At 31.3% G+C, this 12700-nt stretch overlaps 1 protein-coding gene across 1 annotated transcript in view; it reads right to left on the bottom strand.

The window, feature by feature from the left end:
• Positions 1–12700, bottom strand: part of LOC111679362 (E3 ubiquitin-protein ligase TRIM33) — a 61099-nt gene that overhangs the window by 4953 nt on the left and 43446 nt on the right. The window lies entirely within an intron of this gene.

Raw genomic sequence — 12700 nt, 5'->3', positions numbered from 1 at the left:
AGTCTAGTCTATAGTCTAGTCTATAGTCTAGTCTATAGTCTAGTCTATAGTCTAGTCTATGGTCTAGTCTATAGTCTAGTCTATAGTCTAGTCTATAATCTAGTCTATGGTCTAGTCTATAGAATAGTTTATAGTTTAGTCAACAGTATAGTTTATAGTCTAATCTGTAGTCAAGACTATATTGTAGTCTATAGTCAAATCTAAAGCTTAGTCAATAGTCTAGTTTATAGTCAAATCTAAAGTTTAGTGTATAGTCTAGTCTATAGGCCATTCTATAGTTTAGCCTATAGTCTAGTCAATTCTATAGTCCAGTATATCGTCTAGTCTATAGTATAGTCTATAGTCTTGTATATAGTCTAGTCTATAGTCTGGTATATAGTCTAGTCTATAGTCTAGTCTATAGTATATAGTCTAGTCTATAGTCTGGTATAAAGTCTTGTCTATAGTCTAGTCTATTGTCTAATCTATAGTCCAGGCTATATTCTAGTCTATAGTCTAGTTTATAGTCTATAGTCAAGTCTATAGTGTAGTATATATTCTAATCTACAGTCAAGTCTATAGTCATGGGTATAGTCTAGTCTGTAGTCATGTCTATTCTAGTCAATAGGCTAGTCTATAGTCTAGTCAATAGTTTAATCTATAGTCTATAGTTTATTCTATAGTCTAGTCTGTAGTATAATCTATATGCTAGTATATAGTCAAGTCTATCACCTAATCTATAGTCTAGTCTGGGCTATATTCTAGATTCTAGTATAGTAGTCTTAATCAAGTTTATAGTTTAATCTATAGTCTAGCACTTTTTCAAAATTAAAAATTTTCCATGCCTGACATGAACATAATAATTTATTAAAATTGATTTCTTTGCTTTTTATCTTTCAGCATAATCATTTGAAATTCTTTGCAACTACATATGCCTTAGATGGCACCCTACTGCGTTGGGGTTCTTTAAAACTAAATGATTTGAATTTATGCCCCTATTATAAAAACAGTTGGAGTTTTGTTAATTTTCTAAGATTTGCTTATAAATATGATGCAATTGAGTGTTCATTGACATTGGAAGAACTTATCGATTTGGCTAAGATTTATGACAATAATCGTTTTATAAGTTTATTTTTAAATTTCACCAGAAATGATGACACTGATGGAGTATTTTTACAAACCATACCAATTCTGATAGAAGATCTGTTGCCAGAGAATAGGGTAAGTTAAAAAATGCTGACCAACATTAAGATACAAATGGTTTGTCATTTCTGCTATCCACTAATAACCGAAGTTATATGCTCTGCAACTAACCGATTCTGTAATCGAATACATAGTTGCAATCGTTTCACAAGATTTTCAAATAAGTCTATTTGGTAATTATCGCTGTGACTATATGTTAAGAAACTGACGTATAAACTGCGAGATGTACGATAGTTAAGCAGGAAAAAGTTATTTAGAGGTGCAACACTGGGTGGCATTATACCCCCGCGAAGAGCAGGGTTGATATCCACATTCAAAATCACACTTTTAAGATTTCGATCTGTTTTTGAAAAGTTCTCATTTAAGGGACTAAAAAATAAGAGATAAACGCTAGATTCTATGGTTACACATAATCGCTCATATTCAGAAGATTAACATTCCAGAATATAGAAGAATAAGGAAACTTTCTATGAATCTTTCGGATCATTCTTAAGCTTTGAAAAAAAAATAACTTACATCAATATCATATTAATTAAAATAGTCTTATTTTTGCCAGATATTAAGTAAGTCCATTTAAAATAACATTATTTTATTACAGCGTCTACAAAAGGAAGAATGGCAGTTAGTTAAACGTTTTCAATTAATACAATTTCATCTAAGGCATGGTACATTAGGACCAAAAGCACCTGCTTCCTATGAAGACTCTCATAAATTGCTGCTATTTCGATCGTTACGCTATGCCGATAAAATAGAACTTCATTATGATATTCACAAAAACAATCACATTTCTATACCTATACTTAAGCTTCATTATCGCCAAATAGACTTTACCAACAATACTACACTAAATAGCAAATACAATTTCAAACTGTTGATAACATATGAGCGGATTGGTGAAACAGCTAAAGGAGAATTGGTTAATGAAATAGCTTTACCATTGTTTTTACTCATTGCCTTGGTGGTAGCACTCTTCAAAGCCAATAATAGCCGCAAAAGACGTACATCATCTTTGGTGACAACATCTTCGTCTACGACGCCTCTGACAGCAGCGACAGCATCACAAAATAACAATGATGATGATTTTTGTCATTTTACCTTTTTCACCGAATTCCTATTGCATTTGATTTCTTATATGGCATTGGCATTTTTAATCTGCTTTCTTTTGCATGTTTTTATAAATTCTTTGGTATTTTTAAGTCAAGACAATGTGAAGTTGACATTGCCCATTGTTAAGGATCAACGTTCGTTGGAATTGATTATATATGCAGCATTGATTTTAAAGGTAAATAATGCACCGTATTTTGTTAGTTTATGTTAATTTTTTCTTTGTTTGCCATTCCAATCAATTATTCAAGAGTAGTTTTTTTTATCATATTCTCTTTCGTTTCTTTTTCTTGCTTTCTGCTGGTGTGTGGCTGGTGTTCCTCCTTCCTAACAGTTAATATATGTGTGTATATACTTTTGGCGCTTATCACATTTTCATATCTTTTTCATTGATTGGGAACGTCCTCGTTGTGGCGATACGAATCATTTCAATTTGAAAAATAATCTTGAAACGTCTTCCGTTTGTTCGAGTGTTCGAACTTATATTAGTGATTCAAATGTTTCGGCTTGGCGTAGCATTTTGCTGGCTAACGAATGGATACAGTTGTGTGGTAAACAGAAGACCTCCAGAGTTTTACAAGGTTTGACAATGGTGGCGGTGGCAAGGGTAAGTTATATAATGAAAAAGTATGGTTAGTTAAACTTACATTAGACTCACGGGAGGGATTAGGTTAGGTTGATAGGTGGATGCATACTACATCAAATCCGAAGAAATACGCCTAGGCCACAATCGTGCCTGTTGTGCGCTCCTTATCATGAAATAGGGAACTGAATGAATTATTTTTCAGTGTTCATAAACTCAGTTTCCTGAACGTAATCCCTAAGAATCTTCCAATCAGTGTTAGGAATGTTATGTCCGGAATAACATCATTTCCAAGATAGGTTAGGTTACATGGGTTGCTTGCTAGCAAGCGAGTTCACTCGGAGGCCTTATGGCCCATTGTGATACCCTTAGAATTACCATTCCCTAGCGATGAGAGAATGGTTACCCTCCCTAATTTCGTTGACTACTTGGTTCGTTCGGTCTCCATGTAAACCAGCCGGTGCTTTTAATAAAACCGATCATGTCTATCAGTGACGCATCTCTGAGACAGTCTAGATCATGTGCTCTTGTAATGCTAGACAGTCACATAGAAGGTGTTGTACCGATTCCACTTCCTCTTCGTCCAAGCAGTTTCTACAGTAGCTATGATTTGGGTAGCCCATACGTTCTGACATATGTCCAATCATACAGTGCCCAGTAATTATACCAGTTAGAAGCCTAATCGAATTCATACCAAGAGATAAGAGGGTCTTAGTCCTATCCGTTGTCAGAGTGGGCCAGAGCAGTCTCGATGTTCTACAAGTGGTGAGATTTGACCACCTGAGTTCCGTCTCACTCAGAGCCCATTCATCTATCAGTTTTGATAGGGTCGTAAGGGGAGCGTAAATATCCTTTTACGCAAGGGTTTAGTTCAGGACCCTTTGGTTGCGCATTCATCAGATATTTCGTTTCCCCGGATGCCCTCATGTTCTGGAACCCATATCAACTCAACGTGATGTTGTGTAAGTTGTTCCAACGATTGAATGCAATTGAGAAGACATTCCGACTTAAAAACATTGGTGTTAAGAGCCTTGATTGATGCAAGGCTGTCCAAGTATATATGTATAGTCGAATTTTCGAGATTTAGTTCCCGGATTCTTCTCGCGGCAGTATAGATGGCATATATCTCTGCCTGAAGGACCGTGCAGATGTCAGGTAGTCGAAGAGACGAAGAGTAGAAGATTTAGTTTATCGGAGAAGATTCCCGATCCCGTGCCTCTTTCTGTCTTTGAGCCATCTGTGTAGATTGAGATCACGTCATCCCTTAGGACAGTATTCGCGGCCCAATCACCCCTTGTCGGTATTTTGGTCTTGAATGACCTATTAAAATTCAGTGTAGATAGAATGTAATCTGTTTTCTGCCCCCATGATACCCCGCCTATCTTTTGTGGAATGGTGCTAGGGCCAATGCGGTCGTGCTTCAACCCGTTCGACTGTTTAAGTCGTAGAGCAGATTTAGCAGAAATGCATTTGATGTATATATCAAGGGGAGTTATGTTCAGCATCGTTTCTAGACTAGCCTGAGAGGTGGAACTCAAGCAGCCAGTGATTGCAAGACATGCCAATCTTTGTACCTTGTTCAGAATAGAGAGATAAGTCTTGGTATACACCGCTCTCCACCAAACAAGAGCTCCGTAGGTCAAGATAGGTCTTATGACCGCGGTGTACATCCAGTGCACAATGTATGGTTTAAGACCCAAAAGGTTTTTCCCAAAGGTTTCATTTCCAAGATACTTGGATCCAATTTCGACGAATGGCTGGCAGTGGCAAAGAAAGTGCTCCAGAGTTTCACATGCTCTACATACGTCTGAATCCGCACTTTCAATTTTACATAAGTGTGCTCGTAATTCTGTGTGTCCACTCAGAATACGTACTATCATACTAACTTTAGACTTGTTTATTTTGAGATTTGTCGTCTTGCTCTCATCAGGGTCAGCCCATAGGATTTTCGTGGTTATACCCACTGTTTCATTATACCAAGAGGTCTTATGGGATTCTCTCACCCATATTTTTAGTTCAGATTTTGTTACGTCGAATGGTTTTGCGTTTGTCAGGTTAACTGCCTCGATCTCGCTTTCCTTTAAAACTTTTACATTCGCCCTTTCGTTACCGACTTCTCCCGAGTGGGCTGGTACCCATATGATGTGAACCTTACCTTTTGGGAGAGTATTCAGTTAAAGCTTTCTTACAATCCAATAAGGTCTTAGATGTAATTCTATGAAATGTTTCAATAGAGGTAATATTTAGCAACATTTCGTAGTGCTCATGACCCAGATTATATACATTAAACCTATCGTTCAAATAAACTCTCAGAATATTTAGAAACATTTCCACGGACTTTCCTGTCGTAATGCTCATGATCCCACATTATATACATTAAACCTTTTGTTCAAAGAAATCCATCAGAACATTAAAACGTAAACATGTTAGAATTGATTCCAACATGATTTTATAAATCAATGTATCATAGTGGGTCCAATAAAGTGCCCCATTGTGTCTTGTTGATCGTGTCCTCTACCTGATGTTTTTCTGTAAAAGATTAGTCCAATTAAGTGCACCATTGTGTCTTGTTGATCCTCTGTTGGTAACCGCAATCTTTTCGTTTTCCTGGAGTAAAGGGTCAAATGTACTCCGGACTTTTTTTCTTGTGAAAAGCCAGATTTCAGTCTTTTCCGGGTTAACAATTGGCTGTCTCAGCTGAGCACTGCAAAATGTTGCGTTCAGCGTATCCTCAACCTTTCTCCATAAGTGAATAGATGTCTCTCCACTTAAATGGATTATATATCATCTGCATAGCAGACACATTAAAATCCATTATGGGTAAGGGTCCTCAAAAGACCATTCACAGAATAGTGGGTAGATAATAGCTTGTAATTTCTTTGGGTTTTGAATTTCTTAAAACACTTTCATAATACACTGTTTTTATCCATTCTTTAACAGATTTTAAACATCGACAACATTAGTCATAATGATATAACGCTGAAAATTTTCTACATTTCCCTTCTCTACATCGTTATCTACATCTGTCAGTATGTGATTTTGAGCCAAATACTAAGACGCTTCACTGGAAATCCCATACAGAAATACATTGAACATTGTTCGCTAGCAAACATTTCAATATTTACTCTCATCGAACCATCATTTGGTTACTATATACATGGACGTTCACCACATGGTTTTGCTGATTCCGATATGACAACAATGTTAATGCAGTTGCAACGTGAAACTCACAGTATATGTGGACGTCGTGGTCTTTTAAGTGATACGGATCAATGTTATGTGATAATGCCACCAAAAAATCTAACTCAATACTTTGATAAACTACTCTTGCCGTATCAGAGATCAATTGGTGGAAATGTAGGTGGTGGTGGTGGAGGAGTGGGTTCAACAGCTGCACATTTTCAAAAAGAAATTAACAGTATTGAGGGCAATTTGGAAAAGACTTCGGTAGCCTACTGTAGTGTTAATCGTTTCTTTTGTGCCTTTATTGATCATGTAAGTTTTCTTTATCGCAAACTTTGTATAAAAAATTTCATAATTTTTTTTCACAATTTCAGGGCATTAAGGATATGGATTATATAATTAAGGAGAAGACTATTTTAGAACGTTTGTTTGACTGTGAATTTGAGAATTATTTGACTGACAGTAAGTTGTGTTTGTAATTAATTTGTAAATTTTATATTAATACTAGCATACCCTGGGTGCTTCGCTACCCTAACTATGTTCAATATCGTAAAAATATCAAAAAGTACCATCGAAAAAACGAAAAAGTACAAAGATCTCTTTCAATAAATTCTCATTTTATAAGGACCGTGTGTTCCGGTTAACCATTATAAAGAATCCATTTGAATAATAGAAAAGTACCAAATAGTTCCCACTTCCCGAATATTATTCAGTCAAGACCATGTATGTTAAAATTAATGTTCCTATGTTGAATATTTTAGAAAATTAAAAAAAGTACAGTTTATGAGATAAAAAGTAATAAAAAGTTGTCGCTTAAAGGATCTTATTCAATGAGGACCATGTATGTTTAATAATCATGTATTTTCAGTTCATATTAAAGAACATACATAGAGTATCATTTGAAGGAAGAAAAAGTACCAAAAGTGGAATAAAGTTTACCTAAGTGGAAAGTACTAATAAAAAGAGTACAATGTTACCCCTTTTCGTTTAGATGTATACTTTTTCGAGAATTAAGTTTACAAAATGTTCGTATTTAAATCTACATATATATCACATATAAAACTCAAACGATTGAAATCTGCATTCATTAATTCAGAAAATTGTGCTTTAGAAAAGGTACCAAACAATTTACTCGAATTTGGTCCTATATAGGCCTTAGTACTGGAATTCCAAAATAATATACCAAAAGCTTATTTTGTGTGAGTAAATATACTACTTTTTGAAATTTCATAAAAGTTGGCTCAATGAGTTTGAATAAAATTAAATTTCCCGTTTTTCCCCTTTTTGGTACTTTTTACCCAGTGAAATAGCAAAAAATTTATTTTCAATAAATATTACAAAGTTAGTCAGTAATTTAATATGAATAATTCAATAAACCGAAAAAGTTTTCTTAATATGCTAAAAAAGTACCATAAATACAGTTTTGTCCCTTTTACACCCAAAAAGGACTGAATTTTAAAAAAAGTACGAAATAGGTGTCTCATAATCTTGAGAGATGTATCCAAAATATTTAGAAAAATTTGATTATGTTAATTAGTTTAAAAGTATTAAAGGGCTGAAAAAGGTACCAAAATCACCTTTGTTACACATTTTTACCTCTTAAAAGCACGAATTTCAAAAAAGTACCAAACACCCATCTGCTCATTTTAAGAGTAGATACAGGTGCATTTAAAATTTTTCTTGTATCACTAATATTATGTAAGATATTTAAGAAAACCTGTTTTACGCGTTTTTCCACATCTACTGTCAAAATTTCATGATTCTAGGTTCAGCCGTTTGGGCTGTGCGATGATGAATCAGTCAGTCAGTAACGCTACTCTTTTATATATATAGAAGATAATTTCTTAATATTTTCCTGTTCTTTTTATCTTTAGACAAAGGTACTTTTTATATCGACACAAGTTTTTCCTTTACACAAATGTTTCTTTATGGCAACGAATGGCAAATGTTTGTCTTCGAATTCCTACTGCTACTGGCGATTTATTTAATCTTTTACAATCTTTTGGCAGCTGTTATTGCAGTTTGTATTTTTAATAAGGTAAATGTAATTTATATTGCCAAGTGTTTGTATATTTAGCAGTTTTTTTTTTTTGTATTTCCCTTTTTCCTTTCAGATTTTCCAATCGTTTTATCGTTATGCTGTAAAAGAGAATATCTCAAATAAGACTTTAATCGATAAACGTTTTTTAATTTAAAAGTTGCAATCCAATGTACTTATTATGTTTCTTATTTGATTTATTTATAAATAAAATAAAAATAAACTTAAATTATTTCACTCTAATAACTTTGGATAATGGACTTTATAAACCTAATAAAGCAGTTTATGATTGATATTTAGTTTATATTGACATTTTAGCATTTCGTTTCTGAAACAATGGACTTTTTTGTTTCTCAAAAAAGATAAACTTCTTTGACAGCAGGAAAAGCGATAATCGATTATTTCCTTTTCTTGTAACACCTTTAGTTTCCTTACAAAATGAATTTTTATATATTCACTTAAAAATAGAGTGTAAAGGCTAGGCTAGTCCTTGTGCAATTTAATCATTCTAAGGGCGGGTTTCTTACTACTCAGTTAAACTAGGCTTAACTTGCTGTTAGATTAAACTTAGTTTAACCAAAGAATGTAGATTATCTTTATCTGAAAAAAAACCCGCCCTAAGAGTAGTGGTTTAATAACCAACAGAGGCTGAAATCTCATTTCTTATAAAAGGCGTAAGGCAATCCTCATTCTTAACGGGTAGGTAAGGTTGGGTTCAATTTAGGTTGTATGTATATTACATCAAATCTGTTAAAAATACCTAGGCAGCTATCGGGATTCTGGTTTCCTTTTTATAGAAAATGTTGGTGGGAACCCATATATAACGCTCAGGGAAGGGAGTTATTGTCAAATATTTTTGCTGGACGTAGTTCGTTAAAATTTTCCAATTAGTATTCTGGAGATAGTTATGTACTTATATAATCTGGAATAACATCGCTTTCAATATATTAGGGTAGTCGACTTTACAATCGTCCTAATCTGTTTGTCCAATATGAAAATGTGTAACTGCTCCAATCCCAGACTTTCTCAAACTGACGTCCATGATTCTAGCAAGAGCAGCAAGAGATTCTTCTGTTCATTTCAGTTCTCGTTGCATCTAAACGTTTTTTGTTTTTTACGTTAACTACCTCAACACCACTTTAAGTTGCAAAGTACATGCGCTGTAAGTAAGTAAGTAAGTAAGTAAGTAAGTAAGTAGGTAAGTAAGTAAGTAAGTAAGTAAGTAAGTAAGTAAGTAAGTAAGTAAGTAAGTAAGTAAGTAAGTAAGTAAGTAAGTAAGTAAGTAAGTAAGTAAGTAAGTAAGTAAGTAAGTAAGTAAGTAAGTAAGTAAGTAAGTAAGTAAGTAAGTAAGTAAGTAAGTAAGTAAGTAAGTAAGTAAAGTTACAAACTTTTTCCCCAGACTAGGACTAATGTAATCCGACTAAAGGCCAATCTTAAGGTGAAGGATTAGGGATTAAATTAAAATTAACCGTAGACTTTTTCCCCAGACAAGGACTAATGTAATCCGACTAAAGGCCAATCTTAAGGTGAAGGATTAGGGATTAAATTAAAATTAACCGTAGAAAGTTGTTCTTGAGTACTCAATTACTTAATTGTGGTTACTACTTTAAGCGCCCTTTGGAGGTGGTTTGTCGGCGGTGTATTAAACAGGTTATCCCATGCTGGTTCAGAGAGAACCCTCCAATCGACCTTTACCTTTATATAGGAAGCTGGCCCCCGAACAAATAATCAATCAAATGTATTAGTTAGTCTCCACCAAATCAAACAAAAGTAACCTCAAACGAAGTAAGTTAAACGAAATAACGTAATAAATGCAAACAACGCATAACTTGGAAACGGAGTAATATACTCAATTGGTACAAGTGAGACGCAATTCTGTCGAAAGCTTGGCAACAAACACAAGCATTTAGAAATAATGGCGATGACGCGAGAGCAAGAAATGCAAAAGTGTAAATGGCTGATGTAAAAAAAATTAATACAATTTTTACTAAAATAAACATTAAAATTATTGTTTTAAGGATTAGTGTATTTTGTTTTACATTTAAGTTTTAATTAATTTTTATATTACATATACAATTGTCTTCTTCTTTTTGATAAAACATGGCATTGTTTTGATAGCAAATAGTGACGTTTTCTTTTGTTTTATATGGCAACTCTTAAAGCCATCAAAGGGTATCTAACATACGAATCAATTTAGTTTTAGATTAACTAATATGATTATTAATTGGCATGAGATGGTCAACTTAAAAGCTCGCTTTAATAGAGATAAAATTTTCTGTCTGTAAAAGAATATTATTATAAAAAAGAAAACAACAATAAATATTTTATTTTTTACATGTAATACGAAGTTTATTTATAAGATAATATTTATATGATTTTTATTTGTTTGTTTATTATTAGAACTTATTATATTAAATAATAATTAAAAAAAATAAAAATACATTTTACATACAATTTTTTATTATGTTTGCATTTAACGTAATAAAAATAATTATATTAATAATAATTATGCTTTAAAGCAAATTATAAAAAATAAAACAAATTTGATTTTATAATAAATTCAAAATAAAAATTTCATAATAATTGTTATAAACTAAATGCTTAAGAGTAAAAAAGCGGGAAAAAAAAACAAATAAAATAATTAAAAAAGAAAATTATATATATTTTTAATTAATAATTATTTATTAAAGAGAAATGTTTGTTTTGTTTGTTTATAAATTGTGGTTTGTTTGTTGTTTTAGTATTAGACTGTTTATTTCTTGTTTTTTATGATTTATTTAAAGTTGTTAATTAAACATATAGAGCTTATATTAAGAATATATATTTCTTTGTTTTTAACTTTAGTTGCAAGTGGTGTATAGTTTTATTTATTATATCAGTTTTGTTTACTAAAAAAACATTTAAAATAGATGTTTAAATAGTTTTAATGCAGATGTTTTTAGTTGTTGTTTAAAACCAACAATTATGTGTATTTGTTAATAATTATTTCTTTTAATAAGTTTTTCTTTTTTTTATGAAGTTTTTTTTGTATTTGTATTTATGAGAGTTTTAGTTTAGTTTTCTATTTAATTGAGTAAAATTTGTAATAATTTCTTATTTGTTTTATTTGCTGGTTTTCTTAATTAATTATTATTATTTAATAAGTTTATAGAAGTGTTTCTTTTTTACTATTGTATTTTAGTTAATTTTAAACTTTTTAGTTTGCAATTCTATTTTGTTTTTGAAATTCCTTATAATTTCTTTATTTTAGTTTTCATTTCTTTTGTCCTTTATGTTATATAATACATATAATTAGATTTTTTTTGGAATTTTAATTCTAATATAATATTTTTTATATTATTTATATATAAAAGCCACATATTTTAATGCTTTTATTTTATTTTTTTATAACTTACTTAATTGTGTCATTATTTTTTAATATTTTTTTTTATTTTTTCTTCTAATGCTAAGTTTTTTCTTTTTTTATTTTGCTTTAATCTCTCTACTTTCTAATATTTAATTGTATGCATTAAAAATAATTCATACACAACAACAATACTTGATTTTTTTTATTTATTTGGATTATTTATTTTGTTTAGTACTACTATGTTTTCATTTGTTTTTGTTTCTCTATTTTCATTATTAAACAATAAGAATTCTGTTTTTTAATTATGTGACATGAGAAAATGAGAAATTTTTATTAATTTTAGTTTTCTTTTAATTTGTAAAGTTTTGACTTTATTTTGGCTTTTTTTAATATTGTTTAATATTGTAATTGTAATTATTAAAAGTTAGTTAAATATTTTACAATAATAAAACCATTAAGGATCAGTTTTATGATTTTAATCATTTTAAAACAACTTAAAACATTTACACACTTTTTCATGCCTAAACATATTCCTAGTTTATGAAATTATTCTTTTGATGATCGATCAATTAATTAATTTAATTTCCGTCAAAGTAGAATCCAAAATATGCATGTGAAATTAATATTAATCATTAAAATCCCATAAAGACTTTGATAAAAATCGCAAAATATCTAAAGATTTATCATTACACTATTTCAAAAAAGTCATCGGGGGAAGTAAGTTTTAAATCAATTCGGTAAGGGCGGGTTTCTTACTAGGCTTAACATGCTGTTAGATTAAACTCAGCACAAATTTAGACGGACTTTAATTGATAATTGAGTTTTTTAGTTATGGATTTAAGATCAATAAACTTTATTAGTATTGCCAACTTTTTAATAAAAAAAAAACATAAACAATGAACAGCTGTCATTTGATGATACTTTTTTAAAATGAACAATTTAAAAAAATAAACAAAGAAGGTAGATTATATTCATCTGAAAAAATCCCGCCTAATAGTATAGCCTACTCTAGTATATATTCTAGTATATATTCTAGTCTATAGTCTAGTCTATAGTCTAGTCTATATTCTAGTCTATATTCTAGTCTATAGTCTAGTCTATAGTCTAGTCTATAGTCTAATCTATAGTCTAGTCTATAGTCTAATCTATAGTCTATTCTATAGTCTAGTCTATAGTCTAGTCTATAGTCTAATCTATAGTATTACCTACAGTCTAATCTACAGTCTAGTCTATAGTCTAGTCTATAGTCTAGTCTATAGTCTAG

The sequence above is a fragment of the Lucilia cuprina genome, chromosome 4 (genome assembly GCF_022045245.1).
Source record: "Lucilia cuprina isolate Lc7/37 chromosome 4, ASM2204524v1, whole genome shotgun sequence".
NCBI lineage: Eukaryota > Metazoa > Arthropoda > Insecta > Diptera > Calliphoridae > Lucilia > Lucilia cuprina.
The sequence above is the reverse complement of the archived record's forward strand: the minus strand, read 5'-3'. Positions and strand labels throughout refer to the sequence as shown.